Raw genomic sequence first — 14,679 nt, forward strand, 5'->3', positions numbered from 1 at the left:
AGGTACTACTTTTTGGTTTTGCACTAAGTTCCGAGATCTGGGAAATTCCTATTTGAATTAAAGGTATTTTAAAATAATTTTTAATAATGTTTTCACTAGCTGTTGTACCAGTTGGATCTCAGTCTCAAGGTTACATTTCACGATTCTGAAATTATTTCGCAGAACAGAGTGGCTCTATCATAGCCTTGATGAGCCCATGGGTCACTTCCAGACAGGTGGTTGTCTCTCACTGAGAGGGATGCACTGCACTGCTCCAGGGCTGGCTGTGCCAGCCAGGCATCACCACACTGCCTTCACTGCTAGAACATGGGCAACTGCTCTCACAGCCAGAGTCAGTGGCAGAAAACACAGGATCTTCCCAGTAAGGTGGGAAATGTGCTGCTGTGTAAACTTTGGCAGAGTTAAGCCCCAAGATATCGAGTCTGATCTGGGGAGGAGGCTCCACTGTGGGTAGTTCTGGTACATCAGTTTCACAGACCCAGCTGATACTTGCTCATTTAGAGAATAAATAAAGCAGGATTTAAGAATTAGTACACTTACAAGGCTTTTTTTTTTTCTTTTTCCTGGATGGGGATGTCAGGCCTTAAGAAAGATATCTGATATGATTACTTGCAGAAAACTACAGGCAGGTAAGCAGCTCCCTGCTTTCTCCACCTCTTCCTACTCCCAACCTGATGCTGAAAAAATACACAGGTGAAGAGCCTTGTGGGAGGTGTCACAAAGCAGGGGTCTGACCTTCTGTTTATATTCTGCCTGGGTCATGTATTCACTCTGTTGACAAATGTCTTGAGTGTCCTGAGCCACAGTAGTAAAATAGGAGCAAACTTCCATCCACTCCTCAATAAATTTCTCAAGAGACTGGGAGACCTTCAGTAGCCTGACTGATCTCACAGTCTCCAAAGCAGGTCAGGGCCATCCCATAAGATCTTGAGGAATCGCAGAGCTTGTCCCAAGCCAGTGGCCAAATGTTCTGTCAGTCCCAAAAGGGACATTAGCCACTGGGCCCTTCTTTGGGTGGTGAGAGGAAAAAGACGCTGATGACGCACATCTCAGCCCCGAAACGTGTGAGCTGTCGTGCTTATCCTTACCATTGCTCATTTGCTGCAAAGCAGGTGTTAGCTCAGAAAAAACCCATAAAAGCTGCATTCTGGATTGCTTGCTCCTCGTTAAAATGATCTGGGCCCCCGTGGGCATGTGTTGTCTTAATATTCTGGTGCTGAGAAGTGCAGCATTTTCATAATGAAAGCTGTTGCAGGAAAGCAATTCCGACCTCAGATAAAGGGAGAAGATTACACTTGCCACTCGAGTTATGGTATTAGAACAACTGATTTTATTTGTTTTCATTTTCCCTGTCAGCTGCTGCTGAACCTCTATGCAATGTTCTTCAGAGATGTTAATTGTATTTTGTGTGTCTGGATCCCCCTAAGAAGTGACAAACATTTTCAGTCACAAATTGGATGTCTCTTTTCATTTAAACATCAACAAGGAAAACTAATTTAAGAATGGTGAAGCTGTTGTTCCAGCAAGGGCCCTAATATGCAATAGGAGCTGACAGATAGATTTAGGGACATAAAGCAACAAATTCTGTGTTGGGAATGCAAATCTATAAGATAGTCACTTAATTTTTCCCTCAGCTGGGTCATGACTGAAGAAAAAGAGCCACATGTATACAGTGGGACAAAATAATAAAGTAACTTCACTTAGTTTTCAGGGGTACAGTCACATAATTTAGGTCCAGCACTGAAGTGGACAGAGCAATCTTTGGACAAAGTTCCTGGAGACACCTATGCATGCCTTTGTCTTAAAAAATATAGATTGCTTTCTAAAAGTCTTGAATGAGAAGGAGAAAATAACAGATAAATAACATGCAAATAGATGAGTAGAACATTGAGTACATGGATCTGTGCAAAGAGGGATGAGGGAATAAATTGTGGCTCCTCTGAACAGCTGGGCTGCTGAATGGAAAGGGGAGATGACCAAAACCTACACTTCTGACAGAAGTGCCTAGGCAAATTCCCTAACATGACCAAAGTCTTGTGAGGCTTGCACCTGAGTACAGTCTGAATTCCCTAGATCTGGGAACTCAAGCCCAAACTTGACTCTGTCAGCAGCACAAACAGGTATTTTAAGAAGAGCTGCCCTCCCCATGCTGCAAGACTTCACAGTGCTGAGCAAAGATGAAATGAAGGTGCTCAGCAGGTGTTAATGGTTCTCTCAGATGCCCTGGAGGAAAAGAGCCCTGGCAGAGCACACATCCCTCTCTCAGGGCCTCTCCCTTCCTACCCTCTGATTCTGCTTGGCCCAATGACATGTGGTAAAAGAGCTTGTGAACATCAGGAAGGCAATTGAATATTTTCCTTTTGTTCACATGTTTCAGAGCTGGCATTCTCTTCCCCTGAGTTCAGGGTCTGTTGCTCATGGTTCTCAGTTTCAAGCTAGGCTGGGTGTGCTCCAAGCAGAGGGAGCTTTGCAGCATTTAGGCAGCAGACACTTTCTGACAGGTATTGTGCTCTCCTGTGAAATGTGCAACAATCCTTGACCAGAGTCAGCCACTGTGCTCTTCAGTAAATGCTTGAAGGTGACTCCAAATGCATGTCTAAGTCACATTTCTCTTGTCTTGGTGCTCAAGAGAAAAGAAGCCACGTGTAGTTGCTGGAACAAGACTGTCAGCTGCTGTCCACCCTACTGAACCATGGCCTCAGCTTACACATTGTGGGATGGGCTTTCTTATCTCTAGGTTGGGCAAAGCAGATTTCCAGCCTCATGGTCCTTTGTCTTTCCCTGTGGCTCCAATAACTTGTCAAACAGGAAATTCAAAGGACCTTAAAGCAATCTTGGTCCTCCTTTTTGGTTGGTGCCAAGTACAGCATAAAGCCTTGTGGAGAACAGTTGCCTGTTAACATGGAAAGTATTGTGATCAGCAGGGAGGCTGAGGGGACAGAGACTGCCACACTGAAAAGTCTTTCTGGAGCAGCTGCATGTTCAGCCCATGACATGAAGGAGTCCCTAAGAGCTTCCTTATTTATTTTCTAATTTTCTATTTCAGGCAATAGGCAGAACTGCAAGAAACCTAATTTTGAGGGGAGATGCCTCTGCCTGCCTGCATCCCTCAGGGTGTAACTCATCAGGTACAAGAAACACACAGCATCTCCCAGAACATCCTGTGGACTGTAAGTCAGGTACTGGAAATTTCACCTGTGCTAAGTAGCATCTTCCTCCACAAGTGGTCCTCCTGCAATCAGAGCAGTAGGTTCCTACCTGAGTGAGGAAGTCAGACAACAGCTGGTCCTCAAGAGCTGTGAGTTAAAAGTGTAGCAAGCAAGCTGATTTCCATAAAAATGGAAATGAGTCAGAGAGGGAAGAACTATATTTGAGTGCAAATGCAAGCAATTAGCTCAAAGCCATTACTGTAATGGCTAGAAAGACCTTTTTTTTAAATTATCATTACTGAAATGCATTAGCAATATCTTTTTTTAAAAATGTAAGTATACACAGTACAATCCCATCTATCTGCCAGAGCATGAAGTAACCCCATTTCAGTGGTACGTGCACAGGAGTCGGTGGAAACTCTTAACTGCAAACAGAACTTTGCACAGGAATGTGAATGAAGGCATTACCAGGGAGGAATTGAGAAAGGCAGCTGTGATTAGTGCCAACACAAATATTTGCTGAAATGGGAAGCTGGACTTTCAGAACAATTTCTAGGAACACCTGCCAGGCACTCCCTGCCTTCCTAGCCCTGAGCTGTGCTGATGCTCCTCTTCCCCAGAGCCCTGCTTTTGTCTCCTTCCCCAGCAGGGCCTTTGGAGGATGCCTGGCTCAGGTACAGAGCTCACAGGTCCCATCACAGGACGTGGCAGCACAGGGGACCTTCAGGCTCCTGGTGGTGTCAGGAATGTATGTTGAATGTGATGGTACCCAAGGTACTCTTGGACAGCCTTGGATTTTTGTTTAAAGAGAGTAATCTTGCCACTTCATCTATTATCTGTAGTTACATTTGCAACTACATGGTTAAAATAGATGGTCAATGAATGTAAAATATTTTTCAGTGAAAATGTGATGAAAGTGATAAGCTTTGGTTTCATTCAAGCTGGGAGTATGTGGAGGACTTCTCCCTGACTGTGAGTGGGTTGATTATTAGGTTGCTTTTCTCTCCATCTTCTTTTTGCCTTTGAAACAAGGAAACAAAAAAAGAGAAAAATCCCAGTTCCATACAATAACAGTTGTTTTGGCCAAATGAAGAGTTCAGCTGAAGGTTTTGGAGCCCTGTTGCCCACCTGCAAGGTGGGCTATGCAGCCCACATCACTTTCACATCTCCATTGTATTTTTTGAGAGGAACTGTGTCATTATACAGGTAATAGAATGCAGTGTTACTTGTATGAGAGCAACTTTAAACACACTGAGGAGGTTCTCAAGCATAATCCAGAGATGATCTGAGGGAGAAACACCCCACTGATGTAAAGAAGTTCAACTATTCGTGCAGCTCAATGCAGGAAGCATGATTGCAGCCATTCCCAGTGCAGACAGAGTCTAGGAGAGCACGAGAAAGGCTCTTCTGGTGAGCTGGGGAAAGTATCTATGTTTTCTACGTTTTCAGCATAATTTATGAATTTAGGACCAAAACTGTGCTTCCTTGGAAAATATTTGCATTTGTAGGGTTTTTCTTGGGCAGCCATAGTGGGGATGGTGTAGGGGTATTGAGTCAAGCTCTTGTGGCTCTGCAGTCCTGCAGTTCTGGAAGAACTGTCCCACTTCTCACATAATTTGGTAGGAAAACACCTGGAAAAGCACAGCATCACCATCATTACCATTGCAAGTTCCCTGGCAGTATCCTGTCCATGCACAGTCACTGTGTACAAGTGTAGTTTTTTCACACCGTACTCTGCAAGTATTTGAGGTGTCACTGTGATGAGAAGGCAGTGTAGCATGACAGTCAGCTTATCTGCAAATGCAGGGATTTTGCTTTGTTAGGCACTTCAGGTGAAGACTTACAAGCCAACCTCTGCCTTTGAGTACACCTGCATGTTTCTCAGTGGAGGCAGTAGAAAGAATAGGCAGAAGTGGTGGCAATTTTCCCTGTGCAGTTTTCCCTACAGGAAGGTGGTCAGTTCACCATGTTAGGTGCTTGTGGAAGTTCCCTTGTGCACACATGTGCATGCAATCTGTACCTTCCTCCAGGAGCCTCAGGGGGGCTGAACCTGGCCTGCAGGTGATACAGAAGACATTGTCTGCTGGAGAAAGATGTATCATATTTTGTACCTGGATTCAATGAGGTGACAAATGTAAGCCTGTTTTTTATTACCATGTGGCTGCTGTATTTCTCACAACTGTCTGTCGAGGGCTGCCTGACAGAATGTCCTGGGCTGTGAGTTTCAGTTATTTATATTCTAGGTTGCTCTCTGCCATCCTTTCAGAGAGATGACTGATGCCCTCAGCCCTCAGCACAAGGTTCTTTCCTTCCCCTGAAACAGCTCAGGGTGTGGGTGCTTTCAGCTGGGCCCTCCCCATGTCCAACAGACCCTTAATTCAGTGGTGCTTCGGTTCATGTGCCAAATCTGGGGTGTGCAAGCAGCCCCACCAGCTTGTGGCTCAGTTCACAGATGTGGCTAATTCCACCAAACCTGCATTATGGACCAGCAGAAGACCTTCAGGCAGCTGTGGTGCATGACTCTGTGCAAAGCCAGTCCAACAACAAATGCTGTTGTTGTTCTAGCACTGCTGTAAGTGCAGAGGGCATCCTGTGGCCTGGCATGAGCCTCACAGCCCCCTAGGTGGGCTCAAAGTCATGGCACTGTGATGCTTTGGTGATGGAAACCTGGGGATGTGGCCCTGGAATGATCTGACAGCACAAAAAAGAGTGGCACTCCTTGCCTGCAGGAGCCTTGCTGGGACATTCTCAGCTCATTGCTGAACTCGGGGACTTTTTTCTAGGATGGGTCCCAGAGAGCCAGTGACTGAGGCCGAGGGATGTCCTCAGTTATCCTCTTTCCAATTTACCTTTGTGAGCAGCATGTCACATGTTCTGTGTGGGAGTGGGGAGGTGGCAGTCTGGGGCTGTCCCCTTGCTGTGCTTCCCCAGCAGACATTCTGAAAGGGTACAAAGCCTCCCCTGAGCCCCTGGCTGAAGGTGCTGCCCTGTGCTGTTTAAATGGGATAAGGAGTCAGGGCCAGATGAAGGAGCTACATCAGCTTATTTCATGCACCATGTCCCCCTGGAGACAAGATAAAGACACTCTGAGACGACAACCGTGTGTCGTGGGTCTGGAAGGATTTCATTGAGACCACTGCTGGGAAAGGAACACTGGGGTGAAACAAGTAGAGGAGGATTTATTTAACTGCAGCCAAAGATGGCCATCAGTTACTGACACAGTCCATTAGTGGAGCTGTTTGTTATACCAACTTAATCGTGTTTTCAGAAAGAAAAGGGGAAAAATAATCAATATGCCTAGTTCATTTTAAAACAATAAATAACCACAAGTCTCTCCCCTGTCTCGTATATGCTATTGCTCTCAGCTGGGAGAGTGAAAGGTGGCTGTTTGGCCAGCAGAATCAGGCACTGTGGATCTCTGTGAACTGTTTTCCTGCCTCCAGATGCTGAAAAGGGGTCTCACTTCTCACAGGTGATGCATGGAGCAGCTGCAATACCACCACTGTCTAACCTGAGTTTTCCCACCTGTCATTTACTCTATGCCGCAAGCTGCTTTTCCTGCTCCAGCCATTGTAGCACAGCACATCCCAGCACTTGCTGTCCCAGTTCGTAGCCATGGATGTTATTTCTTTTATTCCAGCATGACCAGCAGGTCGAGAGAGAGAGAGATACAAGGCAGAAATTCATTACTGTGAGGGCAGTGAGACACTGGAATGGGCTGCCCAGAGAAGTTGTGGGTGCCCCATCCCTGGCAGTGTTCAGGATTCTGATGGGTGGGGCTTTGGGCAACCTGGCTGTTGTCTTTTAGGAATGGCACTCCCTAATTTCATGCCCTCTCCCCCACCCTGTGACAGTCCCCCAGATCACACACAGCTCGCTCTCCTTCCCCTGAGGAAGCCATGAAAGGGTCTGGGTTCAGGTAAGAACAACTTGCTGGAAACACCAATGAGATAAGGGAACAAACAGTAATGGCAACAATACCAAAGGCAACAGTGTAGGAAAGAGAGGGTGACTGACATGCAAAAATATTCACCAAGCCATGGACAGTGAAAAGAAATGTTGGACAGACCCTCCATGTGCCCATTCTTTGTCCCTGCTGCAAGCCATGCCCACCTTCTTCAGGAAGAGGAAATCCCTTCATTCTGCCTTCCAACAGTGAGGTGAGCTGGTGTAGAATGACAACCTGGACATGCCTTCATATCTCCAGGTTTCATCCCTTCATAGCTAATGCAAGAAAATTAACTCTGTCCTGGCCACAAACCAGGACATAGATTTAGTGGAATGTGTCCCTGTCCATGGCAGTGGGGTTAAGTTAGATTATCTTTATCTTTATCTCCTAGGAATCCCACTAATCATCATCTCAATAACATTCCCAGCCCTCCTACTACCATCCCTAGACAATCGATGAATTACTAACCAACTCTCAATCCTCCAGCTGTAGTTTATCAACCTAGTTAAAAACAACTAATAATGCCCCTAGACAAAAAAGGACACAAACGAGCCCTAATTTTAACATCCCTCATAATCTTCCTCCTACTCATTAACCTTCTAGGACTGCTACCCTCCACATTTACCCCAACCACCCAACTATCTATAAACTTTGAACCCAAACCATTTTATTCATTGTATCTGAAAAGAGAGTCTAAATCAGAAACTGCAGCATTTCATGCAAGGATTGTGAAGGCCTTAAGTAAAACCTTGTCTCAAACCTTGGATCATTTTTTGCTTTGTAGTGCACAGGGCAAACACATGCCCTGAGAAACCCTGGTGAGGTGGAGAGGGTGGGCAGGAACCTTGTCAAGCCCAGACCCCCTGATCAGAGACCATTGTACATGAACCAACCGCACAGTCCAGAGGAGATCAGAGCTCGTTTCTCCTGTATACCCTCATGTAGCACAACCCATGGTACAGGAAATACAAAAATGAGTATAAAACATGGGGTATTTCTTTTTGCGGTGCTTGAGGAGTGCAATTTTACCACCATTTGCTTTCACACATTTTTTTCATGAGTCTTCTGTAGTTCTTGAAAATTCATGGGATTGGCTGGGAAATCAAATGATTAATAAGAACAAACTGCAGACATTTTTTAAAAAGATCTGTTAGATTTCTAAGTCTCTTTCATCTCATTGCAAACAGAAGGAAAAGAAATGCCCACAAAAATAAAACGAAAGCTGAAGATCTAGGTGGCAGACCTTTAAGACACACTGTAAATATTGCAGAAATTATGATGAGCTTATAGCAGTCTCTGAGAAAAATCTGTCTCCTGAAAATACAGCCTCTCAAAGATCAGGACCATAATTTAGTCATGTGTGTGGAGAAATATGCTCTAAGTGCTTAACAAATTATAAAAAATAATAATAACAATTAATAATACATGAAACCTGAAAATAAAAAGATGAATCACTGGGTTAGACAACACAATAAAAATCTTTGTTTCTTGTCAGGGATCCTGTGCTGACAACTGTATCTGCTAAAACAGCATATGCTGGAAAAATGCTCTGAGATAGGGCTCAGTTACTCAAATTTACAAACTGGCTGATTGGAATCTGGCCTGCAGCATGACAGTCTCATAAATCAGTGATAAAACCTTGCTCTGCACAGCTTGCTGAGATGTGGAGCAAGTACCCTCTTTGCAGAGAATGGCTTGGCTGTGTGGCACGGCTGTGTCTGGTCCTGGGGTGGGAACAAAGCATGCGGGAAGAATTTTGGGGAGACCGGTGTCACACAGGGTGGGAGGGTGTCAGTCATGGAGAAGATCAGCTCCTGGTCTATGGGTAATTGAACAGAGAAGTGTTTTCCCAGTGTTTTCTGTGTCACCTTGCCAGCAGACAGAGGTGCACATCTGTGTCCTCTGGCCTGCTCTGGGTGCTGCCCTCAGTCAGCTGCTTGTCTCCAGGGTGTGCAAGCAGGAGCCTCCTGCCTGCCCGGGCCAGGGTGCATTTGTCCTCACAGTGAGTTTATCATCCACATGGGAGTGCAGAGAATGTCGTGTGGATGATGGAGATCACTCCCCTGCCTGGGGCTTCAATCCTCAGAGCACTGATCCCAGGGACAGTAACGTGTTGCAGCTGCTGAGCACAGAGGGAATGCCTCGCCTGTGCCAGCAAAGGACAAATCCCAGCTAAGCAGCTAGAAAGTCTGCCCAGGGCATGCTTGAAGGCAGAAAAATCCAAACATGCTTGGAAACATTAGGCGTATGGTAGCGTTTCTCTTTCTGCTTTTAGAATCCTTTTAAAGACACATTTCCACTGGGTTGTTTACTCAGAACTGATCTCTACATTGGAGATTGATTTTTAGTTATAGAAGGGTTCTTTTTCTTGTCTTGAAAATATAAAGGAGCCATAAAATAACAATAAATCACCCTTTTTGCTATGTGGAATCCTCTTAACATTGCAAATGTGACAGAAATTTGCCTGGGTGTAAAATGAGCCTTAAACCTAAATTGCATATTGTACTCTTAACCTCTGTCATCTTCTCTGAGAGTATGAGATCTTGAGATGTGGCTCCATTCTTCTTCAGTGTTTGAAAACTGCTCAGCATGCATGGCAGGCTACTGTAAACATGTAATAAATAAGTACAGCATGACAGTTTACAGCTTCAGCCTCACACTCTTTTAAAGAGACAGTGGACACAATGGCCAGCTCGGGGCTCCTTATATTTTAAAGAGACATAACTTTAAAAAAGAAATTATCCATATAAAGGTAATGCAGAAGTTTTCTAACCTGAGTAGTGAAACAGGGAGGCTTCCTTACATCTGCTCTCATTTCCTGTTGAAACTCTTATTTTTCCTTTTAGAAAATATGCCATAATTATGGAATACTTTGCTCTTTTCTTCAATGCAGTCCTTATGCAGCCTTTCAACTACATAGAGAAAAAGGTCTTTAAGCATCTCTGTTGCTCTTACACCATAGATGGACAGAAAGATCTTTTGCCTCAGTCTTTGATGGCAGTTGCACATAACAAGGTGTTAAAGCCCCAATTTAATATTTTCTTTTTTAATATAAGTGAAAACCTTTCCTATACCATTCTTTCCACTTAATATTTTCCTTCTTTTTATCCAGGAAAATTTCTTTGCCATTTCTCTCCTTGGGATGTCCTTTCCATTAGTATCCACTCCAGCCTCTACTCTTGCTGTGTTTTTCTGCCCACTGCCTCAGGGCCTTTTATCACAAGATGGTGAAACCAGTAATAGAAGGAATATCAAATATCGTCACTATTATGAATGCTCCCTGCAATTTTTCCAGATGATGAAGTATAGCTATTGATAGAGCAAGAGCACGTAGGAGACCCTGTCTTTGGTTAAGGTCACTTCAGCCAATCTTTGCAGAGACTCAGGACAAAATGGCAAGTATTGTTTCTGGATGAAAAAAAACCCCAATGTCAGTTTATACAAGGCAGTAAAACAGAGAGAGGGGTGGCACGTTGAAGTTGATACAGTCTGTGTTGTTTCAGTGTGGCAGGAAGGAGAGAATTTCCTATGGAAGAGCATTTCTCCTTGTGAGCTGAGACTTGGAACAGAACCTTTCTTTCCATCATGGACTGGAAGAGAAAATCAGCTGCATGTAAAAGTAGTCAGGACTCAAAATTCCACTGCAGCTGATGAGAACATCTGCCTGTACCTAGCATATTTGTCCTCACCTTGGTCTCAGTTACTCAGGGCTTTTTATGCGACCTCTTTATCAGCTCTTAACTGTACTTGAAGGATGAAAGAGAAAGTGAAAAAATTCTGGGTTGTTTCCATAGCTATACCTCCTTTCCCATAATCTGAATGACAGTTTGACACCCAAGTTTCTATTGTCAGCTGTTCCTCCAAGGGGATGAGGGAAGAAAAATTTAATGAGGTTTCCACTTACAAGTGTAATGATCTCCGTGCAACAGAAAGAAATATCTGTCTGTAACGCAGGCAGGTTGAAACAGAAGATGCAGAAGAAGAATAACAGAAATGGGAGCGTGACGAATACAGAGATTCCTCTAACATCTCTCCCCCACTGATCCTCTGTCATTATTTGCTGAAAAACTCAATTTACTTGTTTGGGGATGAAAAAAGGAGAAAACCTCCAAAACCCAGAAGCAAAGAACTGTGTGGCTGAAGAAGGGGAATGTTCTTCTGTCCTATCATTTCAAAGGCTTTTGGAAAGCCAATTCCTTTGACATGAAGCATCAGCTGGACATCCCTTGTGGGTATCTGACAGCATCTAATTCCTAATGTCAGGTAGCAATTGGAATTTTTGCTGGTTTTGTCAGCTCTTTAACCTGACTCCTGTCTCAGCTCTGCTATAACTGGTGAAATTAGGCCCTTACTCTGCATCTTCTCTGGTGCTGCCATCGACACACCTTGGTTCATTTTGGGCTGTAAGGTTATTTATCATCTTTACCAGTTTCTCTAAATGAAGGCAACATTTGCCCATGTCTGTAAGGAATATGATCAGTGTGGTGAAATGTGTGCTCTGCAGAAGGATGGAGTTCCTTGTTTTATCACCTGTGGCAAATTTTGGCTTTACTTTGAAAACAAACAAAATCATAAAACTTTCCTCTCTACTAATTTAGCCTTTACCCTGCTTGTTTTCCTGCTTCCTGGGGGGATTTTGTAACCAGATCTTACAGGCTGATTGACTTATCAGATGCAGTTGTAGGTGATAAATGGATGACTTATAAGAGCAATTAGTGTAACCAGCAGAGATGCCAGGCCCAGCATGGTTTTACTAGAGTCAGTTATGGAGAATGGTTCTCTCCTTAGAAACTGGGCTTTGCTGGATTTAGTGTTTCTTTTGAGTCTGGGTGAGTTTTTTCCTAAACTCCCTGATCCTGGTGTGGAGGGGCTGTCCCTACCTGTGATGAGGTCCGTGCTGTAGAGCTGTAGGTGTGCTCAGGGACAAGGGCAAGAGGAGCCTTTCAGATTTCAGCTGCCTCTAGGGAGTGAACCACACATACACAGATAGGTCCTGCCCCAAGGATGGGAGACTAGAGTGACCATCAACTATCTTGGTATCTTTTGGACATTTGGGGTAGATAAATGCTCTGGTACAAAGTAAATCAATTCCCTTTCCTCTGCCTGACTTGATCCTACTTGGTTTCCTGAAGTGTGGAGAATTCCAGGTATTTTTTATCCTTTTTCATCATTTCACAGTGGCTTGCTCTTTGCCGATGGGTTCTGTCTTTGCAGACAGCCTGGGTGATCTTTGCAAATCAAGCCAGTGTTCTGCCACTTTAAGAAGCTGTTTTGTGCACTTTGGTGCTTATTGCAGCGTGGGAAATGCTCTGAACCAGACTGGCAGAGGCAAAGATTAGCTGTGTTTCTGTCAGAAAGACTTGCTGGAATAATTACAGCTCTCTGCATACAGTGAGCAGCCCCTCTGACCGCACATGCAGGTTTCAGGTATGTGCAGTGACAGCTGCTCTGGGCTCCAGCCGAAGGACTGGCATGCACTTCTCCCTGTGTTTTAGTTAAGTGGAAAAGAACAGCTCAGCAGATGGTGTGGCTTGAAGCTTGTCTTGCAGGAACAATACAAACCACAATCTGGGGCTGTCTCTGCTGGAGTGTTTCAGATGCTGACCTGGAATATGCATCAATCTACACCAGCATCCTACCAGCGACTGCTGGATTGTATTCAGGCAGGTTGTGGCTGCCAGGGGCCAGGAGTGGTGCACAGAGATGGACAAGTGGGTTTGGCAGCCAGGAAGGGGCAGCTCAGCCCCTTCACAGGAGGGATTGAGCTGTATTTTCTGCTTAGATGAGTTCAGGCACCCTCTGAACTGGTTAAAAATCTGTTTACTCCTACCAAGGCAAGTACAGCCTAAATGATCTGATCTCTAAAGATGGCACTTTGGCTCCAGCACATAGCCTTGGTTAAAATGCATAGACTTCTGGGCTGCTAGGCTGCTGCTGGGAACAAATTTGTTTCAGACTTTGTCCTGTACTGCTGTGAGCTTAGCACAGCCACGATGTGCAGTGCTGGAAAACCAGGGAGGATTAATGTAAAGTGAAAGTGATTCAACCCTAGGGCCTGAGAAATTCTCCTCTAATGCCAGTTTTCCAGCTGAGCAGCACCTTGACTTTAGCAGAATTACCCCTGATTCATTCCAGTGAATGCAAGGGTTCTGGAAAAAGACCAAACTGATGTGGATTTTGCATCTGACTTAGCTTGCTGTTCATGTTTTAATTTTCTGATATCAAGTGTGTCTTGAATGCCAATGCTATTTTCTCCCAAATCCCAGAATACAGATTTGTGGAAATAGGGTTTGGATTTGAGCCCCATCTTTGAGAGGAGTCTAACTTCAGCATCATAAAGAAATCATAAGCCTGAGCAGCTAGTGTTACCGAGGAAAACAAATGAAATCTGAAGAATGTTTAGGATGGGAGCTGGAGACTGGAATGATGAGAGGTTTACACGCCCAGCTTGCTTCGTTAATAGCTCTGGAGAAGAGACATAAATTCTTTTAACTTGATTTGTGCCCTGGTAATGTTCCTTTAAGAAAAGCACCAGCGTAGCAAGTGACTGCAAGATTTCATTGCCACTGATAGGGTCTTTGCTGTGGGTGTTGTTATTCTGATCAGCTTTGACATCCTATAAAGCAGCACTTATTATTGAAGTAAATCCGAGCAGCTTTTCAGAATTCATGAGGTTTAAGTCCAAATAATTACATTTATTGATCTCCAGTATGTGAAGAAAATTTCCAATTTATTGCAGACTTCTTTGGTGTTAGACCTCAAATTAGAGGTCTAAAATGTCAGAATTTTCTTCTCTTTTGTCTCTGCTTTTTTGATGCTTTTATTTGTTATTAAATTGTTCATCTGATAGTAAATGTTGTCAAAAACCTGTTGGTAAAGTAGGATACCTCAAACAAGCCCCAGGGCAGGCAGACCTCTATAGGACCAAAGGGAAGAGGGAGGATTTTGAGTCAGCTGTCCACATCCCCTGCTCCCCATCCTGCCATGGCCTCATGGCAGGAGCCTGAGTTATCCTTTGGAGGATAAAAGGGGAACAGAGCTTCCTCTAGTTCAGTGGGTTAAAGCCTGGGTGCTTGAAGATCCTCAAATGCACCCTATGCCCAGAGGCATCTTCTCTAGGAAAAGGAAGCTGGTATTCCTGCTGGTTGTCCCAGAGCTAAAAGGGAATCACCAGTATTGCTTTGTCTCGGTTTGGAAAGACAAGAGTCTGCTAAGGAAGGCAGGAGCCTCCCCTGAAATGGAGAATGTAAACCCTCCCCAACCCTCTGAATTGCTATAAATTTTAAGTTAAGGGGCTCTCAGGCAAAAAATATGGGAGCAGGGAATAATAGTTCTTTAATAGGGAAGAAAATAAAAGGATGAAATAAACAATGCGTTACACTAGAACAACCCTGACAGAGTCAGAACCCAACCTGACACCCTGTGGGTCAGGGTGCTGGTAGCAGTCCAGTTGGAATTCTGGCTGCAGTCCTCCTGAAGTGTCAGCTGTGGCTCTGTTGGAGCAGGGGGTCATGTAGAAAAGGACGTGTTCTTTCTCCAAAGATCCAGTGGAAGAAGACGCAGCTGCTGTTCCTTTGGGGA

Source organism: Ammospiza nelsoni, chromosome 3 (genome assembly GCF_027579445.1).
Source record: "Ammospiza nelsoni isolate bAmmNel1 chromosome 3, bAmmNel1.pri, whole genome shotgun sequence".
Classification (NCBI taxonomy): Eukaryota; Metazoa; Chordata; class Aves; order Passeriformes; family Passerellidae; genus Ammospiza; species Ammospiza nelsoni.